General features: G+C 45.0%; 1 protein-coding gene and 1 long non-coding RNA gene across 20 annotated transcripts in view; one reads left to right on the top strand and one right to left on the bottom strand.

Moving 5' to 3' along the window:
- Window positions 1-16,160, top strand: part of MSI2 (musashi RNA binding protein 2) — a 1,016,916-nt gene that overhangs the window by 371,224 nt on the left and 629,532 nt on the right. The gene's annotated exons all lie outside the window — the stretch shown is intronic.
- LOC138286403 (uncharacterized) lies at window positions 3,381-13,999 on the bottom strand. Its single transcript, XR_011201987.1, has 3 exons — window positions 13,826-13,999; window positions 9,299-9,407; window positions 3,381-4,244 (listed from the first exon to the last, which is right to left on the bottom strand). It is a non-coding gene; the product is annotated as an uncharacterized lncRNA (long non-coding RNA).

The raw sequence follows: 16,160 nt of genomic DNA, 5'->3' as shown, positions 1-16,160 counted from the left end.
ATGAAGAGTCAGCTAGGACCACTGTCCAGTGCCCAATGCCAGGAAATAATAAATAGAGCTACATTCTGTACTTCCGCCGTTTCGAAGTGCTGAAAATCACTGATGTTGTTATTACCCAATTTGTGGTACTCCACTTACTAACCTTCAGAAGGGTGGAGTGCTGATGTGGCCGCCCCAGGCCTCCAACCTGTAACCTGCAGATTGCCCCTTTGGTCAAGCTGCAAACCATCTCATTGAGTTACCCACCCATAAGGTCTAATAATTGTCAGTGGTCATTTTATGCAAAAAGTTCTGCAGTCTAAATGGAAAATGTCCAGCTTGGACAGCATAGTGCAAACATTGAGATTTTGTGCCAAGGATGTTCCTGTCCATACGTTTATGATAACCGCATCCAAAATCCCCATCTTATGGCCACTTGTACTGGGTCCTTTTCATATTGGTATACCATACTGACATCCACATGTGTAATTCTATTAATGGAGTTGCTGTTATACGTTCCCTGTGTGTTGCCACCCAGTGCTTTCAGGCGATTTAGACAAATTATGGAGAATCACAATCTGCCCTTTGTAAAAGTGTTATTCTATTAATTTTATACCATGCAGGGTATAATTTCACCAAAGCAGACACAGTATTTAATAAATCAGAATAGGTTTCAAGAAAAAACATCAATTATAGGGACTGTTTCATAAAGCAGAGTCTCAATTTTTGTGTTACAAAGTAATCCATAGTTTCTAAAAAGTAAACAGAAATGTCCAGCCGCTCTCATGTCATGATTCGCAGTAATGTTTTGCTGTATCCCTTTGTTTGGACTGCCTTCGTCGGGACAAAGGTTTAATACAGGCATACTCGAGACCTGATGTACGTTGGAATCATACAGCCGTCAATATTTCATAGATGCTGAGTTGAAGGCCCATTTCATGGTAAAACCCCTTAAAATACTGATTTCATGGTCTACCAGTCGATTACGTCTTGATATTTTCCATGTCAAAGCCTTAACAACTACCAAATGGTAGAAATTCGCTTTTTTTCCCCAGTATGCCTGTATTGAGCACCCAGAACCTCTAAATTGTGCTGAGTTCTTAGATTAGGTAGCCAGTTCTATAAGATTTTCTACAAGTCACTCCGCGACACGATTGAACCAACCACCCATCCCTGTAGCAAAAGTTTGTTTACGTTTGGTATATTTAAGATTTTGCTAAATGTCCTTGGTATCTCAGAGGCACTTGTTGCTTTTATGGTATTACATTTGTGACCTTACTAGCTGCGTCTTGAGCAATGATGTCAACATTTTTGCTTCTCTTTTTTCTTTTGTGGGCTTATACCAAAATGAGACCCTTTCTGCACACAGCAATTATTTACTCTTGGGTATGCACAGCTGCATAGCTTTTCTTCCACAAAAATACATTTTTCTCAGACTTTTGCAAGCTACACAAATTAACGAGTTGGTACATTTTGTGGAAAACTTTTATTGAAATAATGTGCACCAACAGGCAGAGCTTTGTTTACTTTGCAACACGCGTGAAGTATGTTTTCTATGCAAAACTTGAAAGTTCAAACTTTGATTTTGTCTATCTCTAGGTCAGAGCTCTGTGACATAAAATATATTCCTCGTTGTGGCTTTGAGACGTCGTAACCTGAATTTTACATTAATTTATGGACAACACAGTGGATTTAAACTCATGGCTGACGTCGGCCATTCCGTAAATGAGACCCTGCTCATTTTCGCATGATGGACTTCTTAATGCCCATAATTGTCAGCAAACAGTGCGGCTTAACATGATAAAAGTCCTGCTGAACAGGTTATGAAAACGGTTTAATCGGTTTCTGTGTGTACCTGCTTTGAGGAAACAGAAAATACTTTCAGAACTTCAATTTAATTTTGCATTGCTTTAAATGTGGAACAACTATAAATAAGAGATGTGAGGTATTGAAAATGAGATCAGCTGTGAATACACCACATTTTTTGCTTATCTCTCAGATGCAGTTTACAAGAGCAGAACATCCGTTCCTTTGTGTTTAAATAGAATATGTTTTGTAATTTCAATAAAGAGTAAAATCCGTTGCCATGCAGACATGGTCCACTATCCCATCTCAGCCAAACATTGAAATACCTGAAGTTTTAGACAAGGGCCTAATCCCTTTAGTTTAGAGTTGGGTCAGAACTCGAGTGGAGATCCGTAATTCCAGACTAGAATCTTCTATTATATTGTGTGCTGTATAATTTATCTTACAGCTGTTTTCAGTGTCTCATTAAGCCTCTGTAAAACCTGATATTGAAGTGTATTATGCAAATTAACAATTAGCAAACAACAAAGGATGTTGCGAAGTCTGCTTATCTGTAAATACCATTTCCTGTATCTAAGGAGGGGATTGGTATTTAGAATTGAAATTAACACTTCATACCAGCTGTGTTTTTCAATTTAGGGTTATAATCCCATGGCAGAGGTCTTAACCCTTACAGTTCTTACTGCTCAGATCCATTTTGCTGAGTTTCAAATGTTAAGTTTTGTTTCATTGCTATATGAAATGTGTTGATGTATTTATTGTCCAGCACTGGTGCATTCTTTCTGAATGAGGTTAGTGTTTAGCTTGCTACCGGTCAGAACATAATGTCTGTTTTACTACGTTTTCATGTACTTACGGATGCACAGAAATCAGATGCAATTTAGATAACTTGAATTTTAATACATCCACACAGCAAAAAAAAAAATAGAGATTACTGCCTAGAGTCCTCATTGCAATGTTGGGTTCTGATGAGGTTTCTACATTTTTCTGTTACACACCTTTCTTTATCCATTGAATCCCAAAATTGTTTCCAAAGTACTGAAAACTATCTTTCTTCTAAGTGGGCATATGGCCTGGTACTGCTGAGGCCTTCCTCCAACCCCAGTTATCCTCCCACAGGTCCCGCTATACATTTAGTCAGTAAGACACACTTCTTTGGTTAGGAATTGTAAACCCCCAGCCATATTTTATTTTTACAATCATTTTTTTCAGTCAGTCTTCACTTGAAACATTTATACGCAATAACCATTAATTTTCACAGCATAATTTACAGGTGTAGATGTCTAGCCTTAACAGAGACGCTAATACATTTGGTTTCCAAACATTATCCAAAATCAGTTGCTGCGTATCTCAAATTGGTGACTGCAGATGAGATCATGACTGGCCCTAGTGGTGACTTCTGATCCCGAACCCACCCCTCCGGCTAAGTGATGTGGGGTGGGTCCCGCCATATTGGAGGACTCCTCCCTCTGCACCCCCTTTGGGTGCAAACCTTGTGCAGGTGGCTTGTCTGCCTGCCAGGATACTTCACTCGGGCACCCCCTCAACCCCTCAGACCTCCCCCCCCCCCCCCCCCCCCCCCCCCCCCCCCCCCCCAAGGGCCAGTGCTAGCTTTGTGCTCACTGAGTATGCACAGGTGGTTGGCACTAAGGACCAGATGCCAACGATTGCTCACAACCCCCTGCAGCCCTGGATGCTGCCAGCACCCCTTGGAGGGTCCTGTGACATTGGTGTCATGCTCAAGTAGGAAAGGCAAGCCGAATTGTCCCACCAATCATGATCTCATCCTGCCACAGGCCAGCATAGTAAACCTATCTGCCTAAAACCCCCCCGCTCCTCCACTGAGGTCAGTTTTTCAACCAAGCCATCAAGTTCTCCGAAAGCATCTCATTACCAGCCCTTGACAGGTGCACCCCATCCTGTAAGACGACACATTCATCCTTTATGTAACCGTGGGGTAGGACGGCCAGCCTGGGCTGTCTAAACAGCTTAGCAATCTTGTTGTTCATCCATCTCACCAACTCATTCAGAGCCCTGACCAATTTGCTGCCCTTCCACTCCAGCAGGGTATGATTCTTGGCCAAGGGAGCACCGCCTGCGGAAATCTTTACCAACCAGCCGATTTCTAGAACCACCATTTCAGACAGAAGCCGCCATCCATTATGAACCAAGTCCTTACCACCTAGATGCAGAATGACTATGCCAGTAGGCGTGCACCTCCTCAGCAGTATTGTCTAGTGCCTGCCTTAATTGTGCGGGCTGCAGCCCTCTACGACTGTAGAAAGTGAGGCGGTATCCTGCCTGCAGTGCATGGGAAACGGACACCGTTGGATATAGCTCCCCAGCTTGCAACACATAAGATTGCCTGATGACTCAAACATCTGAGGCCCCCTCTGCTCCTGCATGCACTGCAACCTCCCGGATCTTTGACGGGTCACTCAACTCCATGCACCAGACACCTAAGAGAAGGGTGGGAGAGGACAAAACAGGATGAGACAGAGCACTTGTAGAATATGTCATCTCACATATAATGTATAACAATCCGAGGACCACCTAGCAATCTTTCGCACAGCTGCGCCTGAGAGCCCCATTGCTGGCCGCCTCAATTCTAAAAGAATGAGTTCCAAACTCAGATGAGTGAAAACCCACTGTGGACATAGCATGCTTCAATATCTTAGAGAATTGGTACCTGGTCGAGGTGCCATCCACGTGGAATAGCACTGCCTTCTACCCCCGGGCTGATGTGTCATGAAGATCTCCAAGTTATGGCTGGGACAGCATTCACTCCTGGCGGCCCTATGCAATGATGTGGCCACCCCTCCGGACCTGATATACCTTAGAAGGAGGAATTTGCCACAGATGCTCTGGGAATGGCGTGGGGAATTAAAACGCTCTGCCAAGATGGCTTAATAGGTCGAGAAACCCCTGTCCCATTTCACCAAAATCTTGTCAGCTTTCTTCTTGTGTGGCCGATGGTGACATTCACTAGAGTGCGCACATTCTTTACAACACCTAACCACCTCTTTCTCAGACTTATCCACAAGCAGATCAAAAATGCGCACGTACACCCCTTTCCATCTTTTTGCCTTCACCTCATTTGACACATGTAAACCCAGTCGCTCATGCCCAGTGTGAATATCACCCAAACCCATAGGGAATAGAGGGCCCAGTACTTGTAGTTGCTGCCCCTGAGCAGGGCAGACGTCACTGTAGCCACCTTCCATATCCACCCTCCACCCCAACCTTAGAATGGTGACACTCATTGCTGTACTTCACGCCGACAGCATTTGGCTCAGGAACCCCACCAGCCTTCAGGGCCTGACTTCCCACCGGCGCTGAAGATGTAGTGGGGAAGGCCCCATCGAGAGGTAGTGCTGCTGAAGCTTTTGTCCCTGGAGGTGCAGAGTGCAAAGCAGAGCATGCCTGAACACCTGCAAAAGAAAAAAGAGCAAACTTTCTGGGGGAGTGCTGGAGGGTGGAGCGGTGGCTTGTTCTTTGTGGTAGGCAAGTGGGTGAAAAGACCCGCTTGCTAGTTGCAATCCTTTTAATTGGGGGGGGTGGGGGGGTGCGCACCTTATGTTCATGTGACCTGGTAGCAATTTAAGTGCGCCTGTGGCCGTGCTGGTGCTTAAGCCAACTCTTAACCTCTTGTTAATAGGTTGGAAGCACGTCCTGGCGTATACGTGGGGTATATGTGGACACCAGATGTGGTGGAGCCCGGTCCATTTACTCTAGTTTAGAAGGAGGAGTCCTGTGGAAATGTCAGTTACTTTTCTTACTAGTGTATATGTTGTTTCCGAGAGACAACATTCTGAAAATAAATGTTCTGTATTGAGAATAAACCATAATAAGTGATGTTATCTGTTCTGGATAACCTGATGAGAAAAGCTATTATGATAGTAAGATCCAGCCAATAAAGTGTAAGTTAAGAAAACTGTTATAAGACAACTGAAGCGCCATACTTGAGACTGATAACAAAAACCGAGCCTATCAATGTGTTATACAAGACTGGCACATCTCTAACTAGAATGACTATGCAGGACTGAATAAGGAATTAGAAATTGTGTTGCTACTGCTTAAGTAAAAGTCAGCCTGCTTTTTACAGTCTCCGATTTACATGCTGGTTGAAAAGTTACAACCACCTATATTTGCTATCCTATATTCTGGTCTACTTCAATTATTGATCCTAAGTTTGCCATCTACATTTCTGTAGGCCCTCTAACATGCTTCCAAGCGCCTACCTTCATTGAAGGTACAAGTTCCTAGTACAGGCCTCGAGCCCAGTCCCTAAAAGTGTACCTGCCTCTTCTGGACCGATTTCACACAGGGGTCTTGGGCACTACCAGATTGTACTGATTGAAACACACACATGACCTAGAATCCTGATGGACCTTTTATGGCAGTTCAATAATTGGGGCCTCCTTTCTGCCATTTTGAAACGCAATAAAATGTTTTTTTTCTTCTTCAAACAAAGACTTTTTGTCACAGGTAAAATATAGGTGAAAAGCCCATTGGAGAACATAGTCTGGCCTTTAGTACAAAACATGTAAAACCACTAACACAGCGACCCATAATGAGGGTCAGATTGTGACAGTATGTTTCTGGGTAATGCACTTTCTATTTCAGATTTTGGTCAGGGCCAAATACAGCATCCTGTTTCATCTTACACCTTCACAGTTTGACATGTCTGTGCTCCACTCCACAAGCAAGCTAGCTTTAAACATCATGTGACTTTGGTAAATATACTGTAACTTTCAGCTTTCGAACCACATGCACTTGTCAATACTGAGCACCAAGCCTTTTTTAGTTTTTTTCAGATTGACAACCAACAGAAATACCAGCTTTTGTCATCTTGTCTAGTCATGTCTGTTTCCAGCATGATAAACTGCTCTCATTTTTTTTTCATGGGCATTTTTTCTTAATGCCTTGTTTGAAGTACGGTACTGGCAGGTTTGTAATACTTTGTTTTAAATGTATTGGTACCTAGTTTACCGACCCCTTAAAGAAACAAATCAGTTGCCTTGCTGGCATCGGATGCTGCGCCTACAGATTGCATTGCATTTCAACAGTGTCCAGCTTGCTGAGTCTCCATGCCAGCACATTACCACACAAAATTAACCTCCTGAATCTAAAGACCCAGAGAAGACCACTGATAAGAGACCGAGTATTTAGTTTGCCCCAGCCACGTGTCCTAGATTGGTGTTGGTGTGCCAGTCTAGGTAATGCACCATTGCAGTTTCTAAATTGGACTGAGACCATTTCCCAATGTGCTGAAAAACAGCCATATTTTTTCCCCACCATCTCCTTGGGTCACACTGATAAATTGTGGCGGGCGAAAAGGAACTGGGCTCAAACTGTAGGAAATCAGCCCTCCATCCTTGAATGTTGTTGCCTAAAATCGTATTGAAGTGTGTTGCATTCTGAACAGGTGGTGTAATTACGGACGGCTGAGCCCACGAATATTTAGTAGGTACATAAAGACTTCAGTTGAATCTTTGCTACCAAAACCTTATTTAATGAATTGCCCTTGCCAGGGGGTCTAGTGAGGCAGTGACGAAAGGACATGCTATTTTGTTGCCCCCTGGAGGGAAAACTTTTCTACTAATGATGTTGATTGCCCATTTAAATGAAGTCTCCTCCCCACCCCCTTCCCTCCGGCACCCATGCCTTCTGATACTGCTTTGACTGAGCTCATTTGTGTTTTGAAGGCCGGATTGCAGTTTGACTGATTAGTGAGAAAATGCAGTAATCTATTTTTTCTGACACGTTTCCTCCATGAAATTGCAAAGTAATCGTGCTGTTAATTGCTCTTGAAACCCTAATCTCTGGATGTTCTTGGAGGTGGGAGGAGGCAGTATGAGCATCCTGGAAGCCGCCTCCTATCTGCGGGGGAGCTGTTGCTATGTGCTGTCACATGTTGAGTTGTTTGGAGTGAGTTACTATAGCAGCTTGGCGTAATTGCCACAAATAATTGAAGTACCCCTGCACAGCTTGATTGTCTTCTTGGCTGCTTCAGAAGCATTCATACCTAATTTTAAAAGCTGCAAGGAGGTTGTTTGATGGACTTCCTTAAAATGTTTTCGCTCTTTTACAGCCTGGACATTAGTAGGCTAACCTTTGGTTAAAATTCAAAATACTTAGCTACAGTGCAAGGCCCCACTGGCATGAGTCACATTAAGCTAGTTCCAGCCCGTAAAATTGTATTCTGGGCAAGACATTTTAGGGAGGTAACCATCCTCTGTGATCTCCAGAGATCTGAATCGTGGGAAGGGAGGCTCCGCTTTCCATATGGCCAGGCAGCTGCTGATTACCCTTGGGAAAATCCCACCTTACTACCCGCAACACCCCCTACGACATTGACCAAATCATTAAAACAAGTTAAGTTGGGTGTGGGTTCAAAAAACCCCTGGCCGTATTTATTGACACATATTTGCAAAGCACATTTTAAATTCAATTTATGAACAGTAACCCACAGTTTTACATCTTTGTTTACAGAGATTAAGGCCTAGTCTTAACAGAGATGCTAATACATGTGAGTTTCCTATCCATAGTTAAAATTGTTCCTGTGCATCATTCACAATAATATCTGAGTGATATCATGACTGGTAACTGAGTTCCTTCCCTGTAGAGCCCTTGATCTAGTAAATCTGGAGAATCCCTATGGGCGGACCCCACCCACCGAGCTCCCCTAATGTGGTGTTCCTGTGCAGGGGTTCCTGTCTGCCTATTAGGATACCTACCTCAGGCACCCCCTACAAACAATTTCCTCTCCCAAGGGGCCTGTGCAGATTCCCAGGTAAGGACCACATGCAAAGGACCGCCCCTAACCCCTCGCTCCTGGAACCTCTTAAATTGCTGCCAGCACCCCCTGCTTTCACTTTGGTCTAAAATGATACCTTACATGGACACATACTGTTACACCAATCATGTCACCTACCACATCCCAGCATAATTCACTTACTACCTATCCACTCCCCGTCCCCCGCCTTCTCACACATGCCGTGGCCAATGTTCTAACCAGGCCTACAAATCTTCAAGAAACAGTTTGTCACCCACCTTAGACAAACTGACATCATCCTACAAGAAACGTTGCTCACCCTTGATAGAGCCATGAGCTAAAGATGACAACCTGGCCGACCTGAACAACTTAATAATCTCATTGTTTACCTGCTTCAGTCATTGAGGGCCTTGATTGACTTACCACCTCTCCAGTCCAACCTGGGAACAATGTTTGACCATTCTAGTAAAGTGTTGGGGAACTTCTTCTTCCGAGTCAGCCCATCTCCACAATAACTACCTTGAACAAGTCTTTCCGTTCAATCTCAGTTAAATAATTGCCACAACATGCACAATAATAATCCCTAGAAGTGTAAACACCTGGGATAAGAGTTTGTGCAATGCAATCCTCAGGTTAGCCAGGTGCAAACCCCTTTGACTACAGAAAGTCAACCAATATCCCACTGCCTTGGCTCTGGATGCATAGCCACCTGCAGAATAAAAAGCCTTTGCTCACCTCCCATATGAGTGGCCCATAATCAGGACTTCTTTAACCCCATCCGCTTCTGTGTGGACAGGAGGCACCAAAGTATACAGCGGGTGTCCAGACTCCTCACTCCATCCACCTGTGTCAGCAGGAGAATAGAAAGGTGATGGGGAGAAAGGTATTAGAGACAAGGGGATTCAAAAAGTTCAGTCTTACATAGCGCTTGTAACAGTTTGTCCTCCACCTGCTGATCCTTTGCACTGCGGGCCCGACCAGCCCCATCCCAGCTGCAGCAATGGCGGCCCTAATTCTAAAGAAGTGCCAGCTATACTCTGTAGGATCCAAACATACCACCCTCGGGCACTGCATAACACCCTACAGAACTGAAACCTAGTGAGTGGTGTGCCATCTGAATGTACCAACAGGGAACCCCTGAGTTTGAGCCAAGAAAGTCTCCAAATTCCTCAGGGGGCAGCATTCATTACCTGGTTCCCTATGGAACAGAATGTGTTCGCCCCTTCCCATGAATGTCAACATACTGCAACCTTCAGTTGCGTCCCTCTTGTGTTTGGCCACTAGCTCACCTACCCACGGAGCCCCATAAAATTCCAGGGCAAAAGCTGCCATAAAGAGATTGACCTAATCTTGCGACCTGCAAATGCTCCCCTGAGTAGACATGATAGCCAGCAGAACCGTGTCAATGGGGTGCCTAGCATCCGTCTTAGCCCCCTCTTACCGCTGCCAATCCTTCAGTGCTCTCTGAACTAGGAAGACCTATGTCTCATCTGTGTGCCTCAGTGTCTTAAAAAAGGAGGATATTGCAGCAATGTGATGCCTAGCATATGATATTGCTCACCCCTCTGCCCTCAGGGACCCAAGAAATGCTAAACCTGTCCCCTACCCTTCCAACACTCACTCCTCCCCCCCCCCGCCCCAACACACTCCATAGAAACTTGCAGTAAGCGCTGAATGCCCCCTCATAATCATGCCTCTTCCGGGGTGCTAAGCTGGCTGCCATGAGTTCTGGTAAACTGGGCCCCAAGCCGCCATAGTCGCTCTAGAAATGGTGTGGGGGATCGCCGCTGCTCCTGGGTGATGGTACCCAAAGGCCTTCATCGTAAAATGAGACCAAGCATCTCCTGCATTTTTCAGTACCCCAGGCACATGTTTAGCTTTAAAAATGACATTCAGTTTTAAGCACAGCAACAGTGTCTTTCAATAAGCGAAGGATCATTTTACTCCTAGCTGCCTGTTTGATGCATTCCACTACAGTCATGATGTTAGACCAGAATACCACAAACTGGTTGCAGAATTGTTTTGACCAGAACGTGAGGGCCACTAGAATGGGGAAGAGTTTGACGAAAGCCAATAGTAGCCACCAAACTAGACTCCATCCATTCCTTCGGCCACTGCTGAGCACACCACTCAGGACCCAGAATGGTGCAGAAATATTCACTGCCTGCTGTATCTGTAAACAGACCTATCTCCTAATTCGTCCTGGCAGGGCTAGATCACACTACTCCTCCTATTGAAATGACTCAAAAATGCCTCCCATATCTTCGTATTCTGGCGAACCTCTGACGATAACCTAGTATGGTGGTGTTTTGCTATAAGCTAAACATGGCTTGCACAGTTGACCGGAAAATGTGTGGGCCATTAGGGGTTATGCAAAGATTGAAATTCTATGGCCCAATCACTACCCGTAACTGATGCAGAGTCACCGTTCTTGTCCCCAAGCATTCCTTCAAGGCCTGGGAGAAAAGCAGTAGCTTTCTCCCTGGGAGCCTAGATTCACACGTCACTGAGTCCAACTCAATCCCAAGGAATTCAATAGTTGTGGCTGACCCACGGGTATTACCCTGCACCAGGGGTACTCCAAAGATCCCCATTAACTCCTGAAAGGACTGTGGTGCCTTCACACACTCCCCCATACTGGGAGGGCCCAAAAAGATAGTTATACAAGTAATGCAAAACCCACTGATGCCTAGACCTCTGTCCAAGGACCCATTCCAGGAATGTGCTGACATTTTCAAAATATGCACAGGAGACCGAGCAGGGCATGCATTTCTCAAAGTAAAAGGAGCTTTGAAACTGAAAACGTAGCTGGTAGAAGTCTTCCGGTTGTGCAGGAAGGAGATGGATGGTGGATTCAATATTCAGTTTTGATAGCAGCGTTCCAGGCCCACCTGCTCCTACAGCATACTGATGTTTCTGATTAAGGCAGGCGTACTTGACGGAGCATAAGGTTCCATCAATTACTTAATTCACTGACTGTCCCTTGGGTGCAGAAAGGTTGTGTATCAATATGTACTCCCCCAGTTGTTTCTTGAGGACCACCTCCAGTGGGTAGCTTACAAACCTCTCAAATGTGACAGCCTTTAAGGGACCTGCAACCCTCCCCAGGTTCATTTTTTTTTATTTTTATTTTTAGAATGTTAGCCCTGGTTACTCTGGTTGGACCGGAGACTGCTGATACCTGCAACATGCTACAAGTAAACACCCAGCCACTGGGTTTCTAAAGCCCACCTTAAACCCTTCATACAGAGCCTGTGCTGCCACAAGGTTGGCATAGGCATTCAGCCATGACACCATTGCTTGCCAATTAACCAGAGAGGGAGCCTTGATTATAAAGGTGTGGTAATTCGTATTTTTTATTGTCCCTGTCCCTAGATTATTTTCAACCTTATGTTTCAGGATGGGATGGCAAGCCATGTGAGAAACAGCAATCCTTAAACTTGCATGTCCCCGGGGTCTGGTGCTGGTTCTTTGGTAAAAACAAATCCCAACTAGAGACCGCCTCCCCCCACTCTTCCACCCGGATTGCTGCTTGCCCTGCGCCCACCGACAGCAATGACTAGGAGTTGCTTCAAGACACTGCGGCTTAATCAAATGTAACCAGGTGTTCAGTCTATCTGATCCCATGCTAGTGTAGACCCTACGAGACTCCTTATTGTAATCCCTCCATGCCGTATCACCAAACTACTCATGTGCACATACTATCTGTTTTGGTAGCAAGCTAATTGTGCACTGATGTTCGGAAAACGCCCCACTATGATAGCTTGGAAAATCATGAATCCTTTACCCAATTCATTAGTGTCTCCTCTACCCCCTTTTTTGCAGGGTCAGTGACCGCAATCCCTACAATGAAAGCACTCCTTGCACTGCTTGCCCTCTTCTCTTTCAGGCCTATCCACAATCAATTCACATATGTCAACATAACTCCCCTACCAAATGTGTTCTTTTATCTCCAGTGTCATGTCTGCCCAACTAGTCATGCTCACAATAAACATCCCCCAGCCCAGTGCTTGGCAGTGATGCCCCTGTATCTGTTACAGCTCTCTCTTGAGCAGGGGGCTGGAGCCATGGGGGGGGGGGAGACACACAGCCGGTCACAGAGGTACTACTATTGTCGTCTGTGTTGACTGACCAATGTGCAGTGGCCTCCTGGCCTCCTGGCCCCATCATGAGAGAAACACCCACCTGAGTATGCGCGCCCAACCCTCCCCATCAAGGTGTGCAACTAACCACCTGGCACTCAACATTATCACCTTCAGCCACGCCGGCCAAAGCACCACCCATCATGGAAGAAAACATCCCAAACTTAGATAGCCAGGGCAGGACACTTGCTAGATTAGCCACCAGATCAGGTTGAGTAACGTTCCCCGTCGGTGTAACCCCAATCGCCATGCAAGTGTTTTCATTCTGGACAATGCTACCACTTGCTGCTGGAACCATCCCTGCCGACCCATCTGCCTCCACCCCTCCTTGCGCAACCACATTGTCGGTGCTGGCGGAGTCTGCGAGGGGATCCCTGGAGTCACACTTCCCTCTCTAGTGGGTCCCTGACTTCTACCCTGCTTCTTAACTGGGGAAATACCACCCTGGGTGCAGCCCTCTGCCGATATTGCCAGAATTTCCCCCAGGTGCCTGCGGGCCTTAAAGGGCCAAAATCTGGCACATTAGATCCATCCTACACATCCGTGCCTCCAAATCAACCTGCACCTTTGCATACTTGGAACCAAAACAAGAATGCTGTCTACCAAGCCTCTGCCATGGGCTGTGATACAATATTACTCTGACACGAAACCTAAGGTTAAACCAGAGTGTGTGTGTGCGCGCGTGTAAGAGTCCGCCCACCAATAAGTGACAACCTGGCAAGACTGCGACTGCGCGGAAGAAAAAGCAAAAACGATCACAACCACCAAGCTCGATCCCTAAAATTGTACTAGACTATCAGCAACAAAACGGGCCCCTTCGTGCAGCTAGGTAGGGATGCGGATTTCCTGGCAAAGCATTAACAAACAGTGCCCAAAATATACCTCACCTTCCAAAATACATTGTCTTTATGTCCAGCAGGCCCTTTTTAAAAAGTTTGCTGCCCAGCACAAAAAGAAAAAAAAAAAAACACTATGCCTCTAATCCCTAAAACTTGACACGCAAACATTACCACTTTAACGAGCCCTTTACTGCAATTTAACAACTGCTCCAGGCCCCCATCAGCCCCTTCACATCCGCAGCCCCAGCTCGCCATCAGCGAGTGTAAGATCGTAAATGCACCTCTGATTGGGTGAGATACTCTCGAGCTTGTGTGGCTCCCAAGGCACCAGCTGGGAGCTGCGACTGCAGAGTTCACAGCGGAGTGTGCCGTGTAGAACCTGCAAAGGAGACAAAGGAAAACAGAGAAACAAGATCCAGTTAGAGACGTCTCCTTTTAAGGTTGGGGCTGGTTCAGGGCCTTCAAAACTTCGGAAGCACTTGAGTGCTTCCGGGGACGCTCCCGTGCTAGCCAATCAAGCCGCGTTATCCCCAAGGGTCGCAGCGGCTCGTGCCACACCAAGCGGTCAGGTCACAGCAAGCCGGCATATGTTTGACTCCCCTGACTTGGGGGAGCTGCCGCAATCCTTCAGACATTGGGCAGTTGAGTACAGTTACATTGTCCAGTAGTGAAACCTCCCATTTACAGTGCTTGGAAACATCACAGATGCAGCATAAAGCACTATATGAAAACAAGCGGTATCTTGCAATGTGCTGTGTACTTAAAAGCCAGGACATTGTTAAGGTGTCTCAATTGGACACACAAAAGTTAAAGAATTGACTTACAATTTCATTCATTCAAGCTCTGTCATATATTTTTTGTTAAGTTGTTACTGTTTTTCAGGGTCTCTTGGCCGAGGCATGTGTTGATGGGTAACTGAACATCTTTAGTGTTGTTATTAAGGAGGTAGGAAGGGCTGCTTAATGTTACTTGGGTATGATTGCTCATAGTGGGCAAAAAGCAATAGAGTGAAATTGAGTGTTCTTTCTTTAATGTCTCTAGTTATTGCTTTCAAAAGGAGTAGTCTTCTTTTCATTGTTCTTTGGCCTAATGTATATAGAGGTAAGCTGCAAATAGGAGGTGCAAATAGCACGATAATGTTTGCAACCTGCCTGTCATCTTGCAAAGTTGGTTGCGTTTAATAAGGCACATCAAAAATGGCTAATTGGAGAGGCTCACAAAACAACTTGCCTCATGAAAGGCAGTTATTCGTGAACAGTTACATTTCCTACGAACACAGGGATGGTGGCTTGCAAGGGACAGCAGACCTTCATCCTTGTATTTGTACTCCCAAACAGGATTTTTTAATGAAAAAAAGCAGCAGTCCATATTTATAAAAGAGACAGTGTCTGCTGTTTATGTGTGTGTATGTATATATATATATATATATATATATATATATATATATATATATATATATTAAAGGTTTCTGATTGGGATGATGTGATGTGGAAGATGCATTGGTCTTGTGGACCACTGTCTGCTGCCCCAAATGCTTCCTGACACAATTCCCAAAGAGGAAGCTGTCTTACAGCGACTGCTTCCCTTTTGTGAAATAAGTACCAGCCCAGCTTGGGTGTCTGTATCGGACTAGTAGCTAGCCACCTTTGTTTCAGTCACAAACCACTATATAAGTCATTGTAAATCACAATACGGTGGAGACCCCTCCCACCCTTCCACTCCCATTCCTAATTGCCATTCGGAGTGAGGCGCAGAACCCCTTTTGCAAGAATGAATGATTTTGTCTCTTGAAAGGCATTTCTCATCTCACAAAAACATGTTTTGCCCTTGCTGTCCCTGCAAGTTTGCAAATTACAGGCTTTGCAACTTCAAAATCCATTTGTATTTGATGCCCCCATTTAGTTGAAATCCACAAATCGTATACGTTTTTTTTTTTTTTGTTTTGTTTTTTTAGTTTCCAGTGGATCATCTTCTCTCCACTGGTTGTTCTACTCAGAACTTTTTGATGTGGAACTCCCTAAATCAGCTGCCAATATTCTTGAGCAGAGTTGCCACCTTCCACACCTGCTAAATGGATCTGCTTTATGTCCTCCCTTATCACTCAAGGGTATGAGGATTCTCTGCTCATTTAGGCACAAGAAGAATTGTGTTTGAATTGCTCTAGTTACTCATGCTGCAAGCTTTCTTAATGGTCTACTGAAGTGACTCTTGGAGTGTGGTCCACTGACCTCTGGGTGTCCGCCACACCTACTCAGCGGGGTCCACAACTGTCTAGAAAATTATAAATAATCTTAATTGATTTATAAATTAAATAGACATAACAAAGCCTAATTGAAAACTGAAAAATGTCTGCAAAGTTAAGGATATTGATGCTGGAGGCTAAAAACTGAGTTTGAATCCTTAGATTAATTTGTGCGCACAGCGCAAGTACAGCAAATAGTACTGTGGACAGCTAGTGGCCTCAATTTATGCACTGTCATGCACTTACAAAAGGTGATGGTTATGGACTAATAATAGCTGATAACATCTGTCGGAATGTGCGGCGATGATTATTTTACTGTTTGCTACCCTAAATATCATCTCTGATAAACCAGTAGGCTTAGTTTATTTCACGCC

The sequence above is a fragment of the Pleurodeles waltl genome, chromosome 3_2 (genome assembly GCF_031143425.1).
Source record: "Pleurodeles waltl isolate 20211129_DDA chromosome 3_2, aPleWal1.hap1.20221129, whole genome shotgun sequence".
NCBI lineage: Eukaryota > Metazoa > Chordata > Amphibia > Caudata > Salamandridae > Pleurodeles > Pleurodeles waltl.
Note: the sequence above shows the minus strand (reverse complement) of the source record. Positions and strands in the feature narration are given on the sequence as shown.